This window comes from Mastomys coucha, unplaced genomic scaffold (genome assembly GCF_008632895.1).
Source record: "Mastomys coucha isolate ucsf_1 unplaced genomic scaffold, UCSF_Mcou_1 pScaffold15, whole genome shotgun sequence".
Classification (NCBI taxonomy): Eukaryota; Metazoa; Chordata; class Mammalia; order Rodentia; family Muridae; genus Mastomys; species Mastomys coucha.
Window position 1 is genome coordinate 61514709 of NW_022196897.1, and position 14462 is coordinate 61529170.

Below are 14462 nucleotides of genomic sequence, written 5' to 3' on the forward strand. Positions count from 1 at the left end.
GAGGAATGAAACAGACTTGCACTGTGAGAATAAATCTCACTGGCTTAGCTATGTGCTTTTTTGAACATAGTTGATATGATTTAGTAATAACTTGTTTGGAATTTATAAATTTAAATTCATAAAGAATGTTGGTCATTATCCTTTCCTTTGTAATAGCAATGTCTTCCTCTGGCCTGAGCACTAGACTGCTAAGTATTCTTGACCTCATAGAAATACCAAACATTATCTCTGCTTATATATTTTGTAACATACTATAAACAACTGGCATAATGTTTACCACGTGGGTAGTGTTTGTGCCATTGAAAGCTCTAGCCTTCAGAATAACTTAAAATTATTTTTTAAATTAATTGATTAAAAAAATACAGATTCTTGGACCTTACAGACAAGAACCACTAGTAATTAGAAAAGCAAGGAGAAAAAAATGAGACAGGAGGGGCTAGAGAGATGGCTCAGCGGTTAAGAGCACTGACTGCTCTTCCAAAGGTCCTGAGTTTAAATCCCAGCAGCCACATGGTGGCTCACAACCATCCTTAATGAGATCTAACACCCTCTTCTGGTGTGTGTGAAGACAGCTACAGTGTACTTAGATATATAATAATATATAAATCTTTAGGCTGGAGCGAGCAAGGCCAAGTGAGCCAGACTGACTGGAGCGAGCAGAGGTCTGGAATTCAAATTCCCAGCAACCAGATGATGGCTCACAATCATCAGTACAGCTACAGTGTACTCATATGCATAAAAATAAATAAATAAATAAATCTTTAAAAAATGAGACAGGAAGATGGTGTTTTGTCTACACACATGTCTCTGTGAAGCCCTAGAACTGGAATTACCCACAGTTGTGTGTAGGCTTAGATTTTTTTTCAAAACCTACTTTAGGGTTCTGAAATGTTTCGACTTCCCTTCGAACCCACAGTCTAGAGGTAAGGAGAAGAGAAAAGAAAGTTAATAGGAAAAGTAGTTTCTTGGGGCAATTGTACTCTTTCTTGTCTGGATACCAGCAGTCCAATTCAACAGCAAACACCAAACATGAATCAGTGATGGGTGGCAGGATTCAACAGAAACAGCAAGGCTTTGCCAACTCAGCACAAAGCAGCAGTGGTCAGAATCAGCTAGAATACCACAAGAAGTTCTTTGGCGAATTTCTCTCTACAAGTGAATACCAAGGAAGACCAGTTTTCAGAAAAACATCACATACCCTCTCACAAGGCAACTCCTCAAGCTGTTACAAGAAATCAGAAATTTCCACTGCAGTTATGAGCTACATTGGCGCTTGAATTGAACCCGAGTCCTCTGGAAGAACAGCCATTTTTCTAAACCATTGGGCCATCTCTCCAGCCCACCTAGACATATTTTTCTTTGTAGTTTCACTGCCTAATAACTCAGCCTTAAATGATATAGCTTAATCTCTGGTTTTTAGTTTTATGTAAATATAACCAAAATTAGTTTGTTTAGCATGTCTTGGGGGTCTTGCTTGAACCTGTGTTGATATGGCTTTAGTTTATTGATTTGCATTGCTGATCACAATATTCCATGAACGAACAGTAACATCTGATACTGCTAATGTACATATAAACTATTTCTTGATTTAGACTCATCAGCTATTCTGTTGTAAAGGATTATTTGTGTTCATACACTTAAGCATACCCTAGAATGGGGCTTCTTAAACTTTTTCTACTTGTGATCTCTCTGTACTTTAATGCAACTTTGAGTATATAAGGTATGTAGAATAGGTACACAAATCACTTTCTGATAATAAACCATAAAGAAATTTCATCTTAGAATACATGCTAAGCAATTATTAAAAGATAGAATTTACAGACTAAATGAGATAAATATGTTGTGCTTATTTTTAAATCTTGGCTAAGTATATTATACTATGGGATGTGGGATATACTCAACATTTTTCAGAGTTGATTAGAATTTTTATAATTATAATCAGCACTATGATAAATACTTATTACAAAGTGGCAGAAGTATATTTAGGCACTTCCCAATATTGTTTGAAATTTTGTCCCAATTTCAAAACAAAATTTATTAAATTGTTTTTATTAAGTGGCTTAAGCCAGCAGTTCAAACAAGAATTCTGAAAATCAAGCATTATAACATAATGTAATCTAAAAGCAACATTAATTTGATACAGGTTGAACAATAATGGTATGAAAATATTATAAAAGCCATTGCTTTGTGTAGTTAAAATAGAGTTTACTCTCTGGTTTTTGGTTTTGTGTAAATGGAATCAAAATAGGTTTGTTTCCAATAGACCAGAAAATGTTATGTGTAGAGTAAACATACAGCTCACAACCCAGTGGCCTGCCCTCAGCAGCACTGGATCATTTTAGATATCTCACTCTTCACCCATCCAATGGGTGTACTACACCAACCAAAGAAACATTCTTTCTTGCATTTTTTTTTTGTAATGAAAAGCCAATCAACTGCATATGAAGGTTCCTCACTACTCAGTGTGTTCCCATTTGTATAGTGTGTTGATATTTTTTCTTAATGATTTATGTTAGTGCATTACACACAAGAAATAAATCTTATGTTGCTTATATGTTATCAGTTTTTCCATTTAGTGGCCCATCTCTTTACTCTCTTAATAATACCTTGATGGGAAAAAAAATTGTGTGTGTGTGTGTGTGTGTGTGTGTGTACACTGATTTTTGAGACAGAGTCTCACTGTGTAGCCCCGGCTGTCCTGGAACTTGCTCTGTAGACCAGGCTGGCTTCAATCTGCCTGCTTCTGCCTCCCGAGTGTTGGGATTAAAAAGGTGTGCCACCACTGCCCAACTAGAAAAAAAGTTTGTTGTTTTTAAGACTTATTTATTTCATGTATATAAGTACACACTCTAGCTGTACGGATAGTTGTGAGCCTTCATCTAGTTGTTGGGAATTGACTTTTAGGACCTCTGCTCACTTCGTTCAACCCTGGTCTCTCAGGCCCAAAGATTTATTTATTATTATATATAAGTACACTGTAGCTGTTTTTAGACGCACCAGAAGAGGGTGTCAGATCTCATTACAGGTGGTTATGAGCCACTATGTAGTTTCTGGGATTTGAACTCAGGACCTCCAGAAGAGCAGTCATGCTCTTAATCACTGAGCCATCTCTCCGGCCCCCAGAAAAATCTTTCTTAAAGCAAAAATGTCTTTGTTAGTTCATCAGATAGGCTTTTACACAGAATGATATCTGCATGTGGCCCTGTGTACACGTTTGCTCATTGCCAATTTGGATGCATCCATCACACTCCATTGAAGTAAGGACAGTGGTTCTAGGTGAGTCTAGAGTGTTCCATGCACCTTTGGAAAGAATGCCTATATGCTAATGCTGAGTGTAATCTATAAATGTCTAAGTGGACTGTGGAGATGTGATGGGGCAGGATACACTACAGGCAGAGAGGTGGAGACTGCGGCAGAAGTGTGTGAAACCTGAAGCTGAGGTTCCCCTCCAATAGCAGCCCAGAAAAGCCACCATCCCACTGCTGCCAGGCAAGCAACAAGACAGGAACATGTCCTGGTAAGAAGAGTGGCGAGTATTCCCTCCTATCACTCAAAAGACAGGAACGTGAGTATGCTGGACTTGTACAGAGGGAACCCAAAGTCCAGCAAGCGGTGAACACCCAGTCACTGAGATAAACAAGTGTGGCCAAGTCTGCCACCCCTCATGGCCTCAGCCACGGAAAGCCCTGGGTTGAGAGTGTGATTCCCAGGACACTGTCATACCAGAGACAAAGGTGTAAATGGTAGACAAGAGTCTGGGGAATTCCTGCAAAAGTGGGGCTCCTGGTAGTAAGCAGGACAAGCAGTCCGATGTGAACAACTGAGGTTAGCAGCCCTCTTACTTCTGGCAAACCTACAAACAAGACGGGAGAAACCACGTTCACCCCAGCTACAGAAAACACTGACACTACAGTCTCAATTTCATTTTCTAAATTTACCTTTATTGTAGTAACGGGTTTCTTTACCACGAGGCATTTTCTTACATGTTTTTATTTGATTCTCTACCTCCCACCTCCTGCATAAGCACACCTCACTTCCACATACACCTTCTTACCCATTCCACCACCACCTCTGCTATAACCTCTTGCACTTTAATATCACATGTTTCTGTTATCCCACATCTACTGCCTTAAAGCCTCTTTCCCTATCCCACTTTCTAGTCTCCTGTCCACTACCCACCACTGATCCCATACCTAAATATACATAATAACATATTTTGACTTTGTTTTGTTTTAGCTTGTAACTCGTGTGAAAAGGTTTTCATGCACCCTTTCCCTTCTTATACACTATTTCCCCTTGTAGCTTCCTTGCTTCCCCACTCACTTTCTGTACTGTTTTATGGACCTATTCCTAAACTATTTTCCTGCATAGTTCTCTTGCCTCTAACTACCCACTTGCTTCGTCGTTCATTCCTTGCTGCCTCGTTTTCCATCCTCCCACCCCCTCCTCTTTTTACTTATCAATTGCCGTAGTTTTCAAAGCACTCAACTACATTTCTCTCAATCAGTTCCCTGGAGCTGCTGCCTCTCAAACTTCTCTGGGATCCAAGTGAAGTAAATGCCTACTTTTGCAGGTCAGCATAGGTAAGGCTACCAAATCATTGTATGTGTTCCTGTGCCAAGCTTCCTTCCTAAAATAGCCAGAGTCAAAAATTCAGTGGCAATTCACTAGGAAGAATCACATAATACAAAACCAATGGAGAGTGAACAGAAGGGAAAGTGAAACCTAGAGGATGTATTCATCCCAACACAGTACAAAAGACAACAAAGAAACACCGTTCAGAGAACAAGCTGCTGTCACACCTCTGCAACGCAGCTTGTCAGCACTAGGGACTAAAGCTAATCAGCTGAAATTCCAGAAAGAAAAAAAAAATCGTACCCTCCATTTTAAAAGGATCAGTGACCACATAGAGAACTCAACAAACGAATAAGTAAATCAATTGTGAGCCTAGCTAAGAAAGTTAAGCAACATGAATGAATAAATTTGGAAGTGAAGTTAAAATGAGAGGAAATTTTCAGTAAGGAAACAGACTCTGAAAAAGAACCAGACAGACATGATGCAAATGCAAGAGTCAATAAAAACAGCACAACTGATAGTGCCACACTAGACAAGATGATGAAAAAGAATGTGTAGGCTTAGATTTTTCAAAACCTACATTTAATAAGGGCTCTTAAATGCTTTAACCTCCCTTCCAGTCCACTACCAACCAGAGGTAGTGGAAAGGGAAGGTTAATAGAGCAAAGGAGGACTTGGATCTCTTTAGAAATAGTTCTTTGGAGCATATCTAATCTGCCTCGTCAGGAGATCAGCAGTTCAGTTCACACAAATCAGCAGCAGTAGCTCAATCTACTCAAAAACACCATTCATGAACCAGCAACAGCAGGTCCAGGTAGATCCAGAAGAAACAGTAAGGCTCAGTAAGTCTGTAGAGGCAGCAAGAAGCCACCAGAACACCATCATAAGGGGTTTTTGGTGCATTACTCTCTATGAAGTCACAACAAATGATGACCAACAAAGAATGGTAAGGCATACCAATACTACCTACAGTCATCATCAGTGAAAAGGAGTGTCAGCAAAGCCCAACAATGATCAGCAAAGAATGGCAAAGTGAACCAATGGCATCCAGCATGGTCCAATGTCTGTTGGGTTATATTTATCTTCTTTCCAAACATCACATAGTCTCAAGTATCTGCTCTAGTAAAACATCACATGCCCTCTTCCAGGCTGCCACCAGAAAAGCACCATGTGTCTGTTCTCAGCAAAGCATCCTTCCACGTGTCTGCTTCAGCAAAAGCATCCTCTCATGGTTTCCAGAAAAACATCACATGATATAACAGAGTCTCCAAAGAAACCAGAAATTTCCACTTCAAGAATGAATGTTGGAGAGCAAGATTGAAGCAATAATGCATATATAAAAACCAGAATAATTAAGCATGATTAAACCTTCCAAGAATTTGGATACATTCAGGAAACCAAACCTAAGAATCTACAAGATTGGAAAAGGAACTAAGGTAAACATTAGAAGCATGAGCAATTTAGTTATAAATTTATAGTAGAAAAATGTCCAAGTCTAGAGAAATAAATGAACATGCAAATGCAAGAAGCATTCAAATCAAATGTACAAGAGGCAGGAGACCTGGCTCAGTGGTTAAGAGCACTAGCTGCTCTTCCAGACGATCAGGTTCAATACTCAGGACCCACATGACAGCAAACAATCGTCTGTAACTCCAGTCCCAAGGGATCAGATACCCTTCTCTGTCCTCCCTGGACAAGAGAAGGTAATCAAATACATGTAACGCAAAGCAAAGGAGGAGCTATTTGGAGAAAGATGGCACAGAACTGGGAAGGCAGTGGAGCGAGAGATAAATAAGAACAAATAATTTAGCTGGGAAGTGGTGGCAAATGCTATTAATCCCAGCACCCAGAAGACAGAGAGGTAGGCAATCTCTGAGTTTGAGACCAGCCAGGATGGCCAGGGCTATACAGAGAAACTCTGTCTTGAAGAAAAAAAAATGTGGGGCTGGTGAGATGGCTCAGCGGTTAAGAGCACTGAAGGTCCTGAGTTCAAATCCCAGCAACCACATGGTGGCTCACAACCATCTGTAATGAGATCTGAAGACAGCTACAGTGTACTTACATATAATAAATCAATAAAATCTTTTAAAAAAAAAGAAAAAAGTTTGTGAAAATACTACAGTAAAACACATTACTTTGTTTGCTAAGACATATGCATATATAATATGTAATAATATGTGTATACTGTCTGTATCTCTCATGTACATGTGTATGTGTATGTTAGCTGGAGATGGAACTAGAAATGATAGAGCGCTTATTAAATCTTGAATTTGATACTGAACGATGCAAAACAAGATGCTGTTGTTGCTGTTGCTGTTGCTAATGGTGGTGGTGATGTGATGGCTCCGATGCAGCAGCTAGGTATGGCAATTCACACCTATAAATCTCAGCACTAGAAAGGCTGAGACAGACAAACTGCCACAAATTCAAAACCAATGTAAGCTACAGAGAGTTTTGAGCTAGCCTGAGCTAATGAGACCCAGTCTCAAGAGAGAGAGAGAGAGAGAGAGAGAGAGACAGAGAGAGAGAGAGAGAGAGAGAGAGAGAGAGAGAGAGAGAGAGAGAGAGAGCTGGAGAGGAGGCTCAAAGGTCAGAGGTTAAGAACAGTTGTTCCTGGAGAGAACCAAAGTTAAGTTTCTAGCACCCAACTGGCAGCTCACAACTAACTCCAGCTCCAGGTGATCCTATGGCCTATGCTGGCTTCAAAAGGAACCTGGCACACAAGGGGTACACAGACACATACACGCAGACCAAACACCCATACGTGTAAAAATTTTAATTAAAAAAAAAAACGATTGTCAGAAAATGACCAGAGATGACCACTACAGAAACTGACATACCTTTTTGGTTTGTTTTTCAAGACAGGATTTCTCTGTGTAGCCCTGACTGTCCTAGAACTCACAGTGTAGACCAGGCTGGCCTTGAACTCAGAGATCTGCCCTCAGCCTCCTGAGTGCTGAGATTAAAGGCACGAGCCACACAGCATTTTGACAGCTGCTTTTAGGCTTTGTTTCTGGTCTTTCTTTTCGTATCTCAGTGTCTGGAACTTTTAGGTTTCTACTTATTGTTCGTGTTTACCTAGCCCAAGAATTGTAGGAGCCTTCTATTTCTAAGTGTTAGGTTGTTCTAGAAAGATTAGCAGGTGGTTGGTGATTTGCTTACATGTGTGCAATAATTTGGATTCGTTCAAAAAGGATCAAGATTTTGTTCTCAGATTCTAGAAGGTAATCCTTAAAATGGTGTTTTTCTACTGATAAGAGTGTCTTTGTTACTTATGGTGAAGGTCAGTTTAAATGTTTACTCCACCCTATCTAAGGTCAGACCCAGGGATATGGTTTTGCTTGATGTTTGTAACTATTGTATCAAGTTTTAAGAAGAGGACTTTATAAGTTACTCTTTCTCTGAGATGAATGCTTTTCAAAATCACCACAGTCAATGAACCAGATTCTTACCCTCACCTAATGTCTGTGCCACCCTCCAAGCAGAACCATTGTTCATTGAAACAGTTGGTGAATGACTTTATGGATAGACCATCTTAATACACACACCATTTCTTAAATGAATGTAACCTGTTCTCTGGGGGTTGAGAATGAAGTGACTCACTCAAGTCAAATAGCTTTGACCATAGCAGGAAATCTGTATCCAAAAATTGTGCCTACAATTCATTCCTTGGTGCAGCAGAACTATCAACTCAGCTTAGCTACAATCCAAAGGAGGTAAAATCCTTTGGTGATGTGAGGGTCATTGAAGTACAGCCTTATTACAATGAACTCCAATGTCTAAAAATTGTTCTTATTTTGGGCTTGTACCACAGTAAAAGCCATGTTTTTAAGCTCTACTAAAAACAAAACAAAAAAACATTATCTACTTATGTTCATTTAAAAATTACTAGTAGTAATGTATTATTTTAAAATATACAGTTAATATATTTGGAGTTATTTCAAATTTATATTGAGGCAAATGTATGTATTTTCAGTATTGCTTTAGACAAGCATCTACATAAGACTGGTCAATTGATTGTTGTTTTATATCAAACAATTTTTATAATACTCATTTTTTATTATTACAATATTTTATAAATTTTAAAGAATATGACAAAATTTTTAAAAATGAAAGGTATTGAGGGGGAAGGTCCAAAAGGGAAACAATAATATAATATAATTCTATTTACTTAAAATATGTTTTTAAATGTTAACGAATTCAAATAAATTGAAATCATGTATCTTTTCTCATGATAATGCAATAAAACTTAAATCAATTAAAAAAATAAAATAAAATATAACACATACAAAAAAGAGTTTACAGCATGTACTAGTTGGTATTTTTTTGTCGACTTGACCTAAGTTAGAGTTATCTGAGGAGAGGGAACCCAGTTGAGAAAAGACTGGCCTGCAAGCAAGTCTATGGGACAGTTTCTTAATTAGTGATTGATGTAGGAGCTGCCAAGCACTGGCAGGTGATCCTGGGATGTATAAAAAAGCAGGCTGAGAAAATTATGAGGAGCAAGCCAGGAAGCAGCATTTCTCCGTGGCCTCTTTATCAGTTCCTGTCCTAACTTTCCTGAGTGTAAGCTGAAATATAGCGTTTTCTCCCCCAATTATTACTGGTCATGGTGTTTTATCACAGAAATAGAAATCCCAACTAAAACACTGCATAAACCTGGCATCCTGGGTTTGATTCTTGGATATCACTATGGAAAGAGAGAATTGACTCTAAAAGTTGTCCTCTGAACTCTATACACATGTCATATATACATGCATATGCATATTTTAAACCTCAAACTCACACACATACATGCACACACTCACACTTTGTCACACACACACTATAAATAGAGCCCTCAAAAGAATGATAGTTCAACGTCTAGACATCAAAGCTCCAGGGAGCTTCCCAGATTTCCACACTTGACGGAAATTGTCACACACTGACAGGCAAAGGATAATAACCTAAAAAAAAAACCTAAGGACCTAATAAAAGCTTCACCTAGAACTCTCCCAGACTCTGCTCTGTGCACATCTTGTTCAACTGGTTATAATTTGTATTTTGTCCCCATAATCAACCGTAATCATTTCTTTCAGCATGATTTCTGTTAATCCATTACAAAGCAAAGCATGATTTTGGGGCAAACCCTGACATTGATTTAGATTCAAAAGTTTTGATGGGGTTAGCAGTGTAGAGGACTATGGCCTCAAAGCTCAAGGATTGGCTGATCCCTCATAGTTTGGGTAGGTTAGCATGTGTCAGAAAGCAGATCTCATCTCTCCTGTAGGTAGTCTTTCAGTGTTGGGGGTGGAGGTCTGCTCTGTTCTGTTTTGTCTGGCTGAGCTGTTGTGTTTGTCTGGGTTACTACCTAACGTTTAGTCTGACTTTAGAGATTTATAGTCAGCCGTCAAAGCTGTTGCTACATAGCTTTGAGTCTGCTCAGCATGTGTGCAGCTCAAAAGTGAGAGCAAGCATTATATTGGTTTACTGACAGAACTGGAGGATCGTCTTCAAGCCTTTATCTTCCAAGATTTTCCCGACACCTTGCAGTCCCCAGGGGTCCTTTGCCTAAGCTTCTGGCTAGAAAGGTAGGATCCCTCTCCCACACCTAGCTGCCACTGGTTCTCACAGTTGGGGCCACCCACAAAGGAACAGCAAGAGATAAAAGAATGGTTTTCAGAACTATGAACTCTCTAAGAGCTAATACACCCCTGTTTTTCAACTCCACTGATCAGAGAACAAGGAAGAACACAGACACACCTCCACTGTCTGCCTTTGATTAGCCAAGAAAGAAAATGACCCCACATAGTCTGGCCTGTAAGCACTCCTTTTCCCCGCCTTCTGGACAGAAATTAGAATCTCAGAATTGTAACTATCTGCAGCACCAATGCGTATGGTGCTATCAGGAGCCTTTGGCTTAAGACCATGAGTAAAAAAGGGAGGAAATGAGAAACTCACCCACGAATAGCTCACATCTCCAGTGTTTCCCACCTACCTGCGTTACTCTTTATAAAGTCTCCAGATAGCTGTTTTATGGGCTTTGTTTAGAGTTTTTAGTTGCTAATTATCAAACATATCAAATATCAGACATCAGGTGTTTTGCCTGCCTCCTCCTCTGTAGTAGGGACTGAGAATGCTGAAGATCAGACTAGAGACCTCAAGTGTGATAAGCATGGGCTCCATGGCTGAGATCTGCCGCAGCTCCAAGCTCAAATTCTTTATTACCTGCCTTTTATAAACTTAGTATACACACAGTATTAGGCTTCATTGTGGTATTTTCAAACAAAATTTTTTTTGTTAATTCCCCATCCCTCAGCCTGTATACTTTTTGATAACCTCTTGATTTGACAATGATTTTTAATATCTCCTATAAAGAAAAGAAGCATTCTTTTCTTTCATGTTTCAACTTTGCATTAATAATGTTTAGGATAGGTGTCTAATATGGGGAGAGTACTTCTGGGGTTTTGTATCTGTACTACAAAATTTCTGGTCTTGGGCTGGCAAGATGGATTAGTATGTAAAGGTTCTTTTGGTGCAAGGCTAAAGGCCCAAGTTTGATTCCTGGACCACATGAAAGGTGAAAGGAGAAAACTAGCATCACAGACTTGTCCTCTGATCTCCAAATGTGTACACACACACACACACACACATACACATACACATACACACACATACATACACACACATACATGCATACACGCAAACATACATACACACACATGCATACATACAAACATACATACACATACAAACACATATATACACATACACACATACACATACATACACACACATGCATACATACAAACATACATACACACATATACACACACACATATATACACATACACATATACACATACACATATACACATACACACACATACACATATATACACATACACACACACATATATACATATACACATACAACACACACATACACATACATATACACACATACACACATACACAGACACATACATACATACATGCACACATACATACACACACATACATATGCATACATACACACATACACAAACACACACATACACACACATATACATACATACACACACATACACAAACACACACACATACACACACATACACACATATACACACACATATACATACACATACACACACATAATACACACATATACACACACATATACATACACATACACACACATACATACACACATACTCACACATACACACACATACACACACACATATACAAACACACACATACACACAAACACACATACATACACACACATACATACACACACATACATACACACACATACGTATACATACACACATAAACATACATATACACACATACACACACATACACACATACACACACATACACACATGCACACATTTACAAGCATACTTAAACACACACACTTACACACATACTTAAGTGCATATTTAAATACACAAACAGTTAAACACACACACTTATACACACACACACTCACTAGGGGTTTTTTTATTCAAGGCTTCAGCATTTTGTACAATAATTCATCAGAAACTGTATTTTAATCTTGACAGTAACTGTTCATCCTTAATGTTCTTGTTGCAGTAACACAAGTTTCTACTCTTTTTGCTCTGCTGGATTATATCCAGCAGAGAATGCTCAATTATTTTCCAATGTGCGTGTATGGATCCCCTGCTCTCATTACCTGGATTATCACACAACCAGAGAGCCTCCTCCTCCGGTCTCTGTGAAATGCTTTCTTCTAGCCCAGCTCTGCTTTCATTCTCATTTGAAATCTTTGTCCATTTTGGAGTGACTTCTACCAGCCATTGTTTGCCTTTGTATCTTTTGTTCCATGTTACACTTTCTATAAGTTTTTCTTAGTTTTTCATACATATTTTTAAAGACATAAAAGAAGGTTCATTTCATGTATTAATGCAAATAACAATTTCAATTTCCTAAGTGACCTGCTGCAGTGTTCCAAAGTGTCTTTCTCAGTTGCAGTGTAACTGTATTTCAGGTCTTTATCAACATTTAGAATAAGTTTTTTATTGTTGCGGTTTTCTTTTGTTGTTGTTGTTTGGTTTAGTTTTGTAGTGGGGTTTTTCTTTCAAATCTTTGAAAAATAAAATTTGAATCTTAAAATGTACAAAAGGACTTGACCTTTGTGCTGCAAGACTTGAATGATTTTATAAATGGGTAGCTCCTTATGTTATAGTTCATTTATAAAAAAGAAACAAATAAGACAAAAAAGCAATCATCTTGACATGTATATTTAACATACCCCATACAAGAAGAACCTGAAAAGCTAAAGAAGTCGTTAAAGACCATCGTGGTTAATAGCTGTGAAGGCGAGTTTTCTTCCCTCAGCAGACTGAAGGGCTGAGCCACATGTGGTGTGCATCTTGCATGCTTATTAGCATCTTTAAGGGTTGCTGGGAACTTCCCCCCTCCACATTTCATAGCTGCTGTGTTGTCAGATGACTCTCCACCAATGTTTTCAATCACAGGCTAATATTGTCCAAACTTTGTCCCACATTCTTTTGTTGTTGGGTTTGTTTGTTTGTTCATTTGTTTTGAGACAGTGTTTGTCTCAGAGCCCCGGATTCCTGGAACTCACTATGTACACCAGGCTGGCCTTGAACTCACAATGATCACCTGCCTCTGCCTCTCGAGTGCTGGGATTAAAGGTGTGTGCTACCAGATCCCCCACTCATGCTCCACATTCTTGAATAAAGCTGGAGGTCAGTTTTTCGTTGGTGACAAAATTGAAAATGATTCATGAGCTTTTTAATCACAGCAGTAAAGCATAATAATGGCCAACTAAAGACATTGCTCACATCTGACAGAATTTACTCTATAAGAGCATTATTTGGTATTTGCTTATTTGCTGAGTCTTTCATAGAGTGTGTATATGTATGTGTGTGTGTATTGAAATAATGGGAAACACACATTTACATGTATATATGTAGATATATACATGTGTGTGTGTTTCCCATTATTTCAATTAATTTTTCATAAATCACTATTGTTTCCATTTGGAACATTTTTCCTTCATATTTCATGCAAATATTAACTGAATTCAATAACTAGCTCTAGGATTTGTATTGAATTTTAATTATTTGAATCATGTCTTATTGTCATAACCTCTGACAGATCTCTATAAGACATAATAGCTTCAACTGTTTTTTTCTTTTTCTTTTTTTATCTCTTTTTTTATTAGATATTTTCTTTATTTACATGTCATATGCTATCTCCTTTCCCAGTTTCCCCTCCAAAAAAAAATAAAATAAAATAAAAATAAAAATAAAACAACAAAAATGAAAACAATAACAACAAAAAAACCTTGTTCCCCACTCACCAACCCACCCTCTCCCACTTCCTGGCCCTACCATTCCCCTATACTGGGGCATAGAACCTTCACAGGGCCAAGGGCCTCTCCTCTCATTGATGACCAACTTGGCCATCCTTTGCTACATATGTTGCTGGAGCCATTAGTCCCACTGTACTCTTTGGTTGGTGGTTTAGTCCCTGGGAGCTCTGAGGGTACTAGTTAGTTCATATTGTTGTTCATCCTAAGGGGCTGCAAACCCTTCAGCTCCTTGGGTCCTTTCTCTAGCTCCTTCATTGGGGACCCTGTACTCAGTCCAATGGATGGCTGTGAGCCTCTACTTCTGTATTAGTCAGGCACTGTCAGAGCCTCTCAGGATACAGTTATATCGGGCCCCTGTCAGCCAGCACTTGCCGGCATCCACAATAGTGTCTGGATTTGATGATTGAATATGGGAAGGATTCCCAGGTAGAGCAGTCTCTAGATTTTCCTTCCTTCAGTCTCTGCTCCATAGTTAGTCTCTGCAACTCCTTCCATGGGTATTTTGTTCCTCCTTTTAAGAAGGAATGAAGTATC